The sequence below is a fragment of the Phalaenopsis equestris genome, unplaced genomic scaffold, assembly GCF_001263595.1.
Source record: "Phalaenopsis equestris unplaced genomic scaffold, ASM126359v1 Scaffold000002, whole genome shotgun sequence".
NCBI lineage: Eukaryota > Viridiplantae > Streptophyta > Magnoliopsida > Asparagales > Orchidaceae > Phalaenopsis > Phalaenopsis equestris.
This window is the reverse complement of record NW_018164444.1, coordinates 17,990,279-17,991,879: the sequence shown is the minus strand read 5'-3', so window position 1 is coordinate 17,991,879 and position 1,601 is coordinate 17,990,279.

The following is a 1,601-nucleotide window of genomic DNA, read 5'->3' as shown; positions in this document are numbered from 1 at the left end:
TTGTTTCTAATATTGTTGGTTCAATGGTATTTATGGTTTACTAGGTTGCATGTAATTGGAACATGTATTTTTAGAAAGTTAAGATTTTCTTTCTGCTCGTTTTCTGAATGAATATAAAACATTGGGTTATTCATTTACACACCACACAATTCTTTTCTACTTACACTTATATTTAAAGTTGTAGCACCTTGGTGTCTTAAACTAAGAATGAAAATGTGTATTTCACTTTTAAAAAAATAACGATCTTTGTATTTTTGATGTGTGGTGCAAATTTGAGTGGTAGGCATATAAATATGAATGTTTATGAGTTAGAAATGTAAATACATGAGAATTGTGCGGTACATATGTAAATGCCCCTAAAATAATTCCCTTTGAAAAGACTTTCGAATGATCAAAATTGATGGCGATTTCAAAATAATAAATTTCGTGGTTGTTAAGAACATGCATTTTTAACTTTAAACATTAAAACATGAAAACAAACATTTATTACATCTAGAGTTAGTCCGTTGTTTTGAAAGTAATATTATATATGAAATAAATTGCTTTCGTTTCAATATTATTATTATTATTATTATTATTTTACTTATTTGGTTTCTTGAAGAAGGAAGCATGCTTTAGAAAATGATAAAATTCCTTGTACATCATGTGGCTATAAGTTCATTGCTTTTGAGAATGTTAAGAGTATTCTTAATATTGATTTTTAAGTACGTTTCACCGTACTTCGCAATCCATAAAGCATCATTAAATATGTTTCTATGCCCCAAGAAATGAAATGAGCCATATGAATTAAATGTTAATTAGGACTAATTTGTTCGATTGTAGATAGAAAATATGTTAGAGAAAATGACTCCTTGCTTTTCACATGTGAAATACTTATATTTTAGAGCATTTTTTAGTTGGTTTTGGGAGTTTGAAATTAAGGTTGAGTTCTAACCACATTCAAATAAATGATAGATTAAAAAAAAAAATCAATTTAAAACATTTTCTTAAACTTTACAAAATGAAACAATTTAGCAATCACCTAGAATTAAAATTATCCTCTCTTTTGTCTATGGAGTAAGATAGTCTAGCCAAACTCCGATTTACTTGTAATTTAGATCACTTCAAATTTACACTCTTAATGTTTCCTTTTTTAAACTAACTTCAACATGTAGTTCTTTTATGACAATTGAAACATGCCATAAATTACATCTAACAAAGCAACCAAATTAAACAAAAATCAACATACATTCAATTGATTGTAGATAAAAAGAATGTTTTAAGAAGTTGTCCTTCAATCATTTCATTTGTGAAAACAAATCATTGCATTCTAAAAGTTTGTAGAGTTTAAAATTCATACAATTTTCAAATTACATCAAACCAACCAAATAATAATAGTACTAGTCTTATTGAAAATAGTTGTGCCTATAGGAAACCAAATGGTTCCTATCGCACAATATATCTTATCAGCTAGTTATTTTCTTTCCCTCCTCCACATTTCTATAAATTTCAACAAGCGAAAATGATAATAAATTCTTGAAGAGTATAAATGCTTAACTCTGGAACAGTACTTATGATTATATGTCTTATCTTGTTTCAAAAGAACAACCTTAACTACAAAT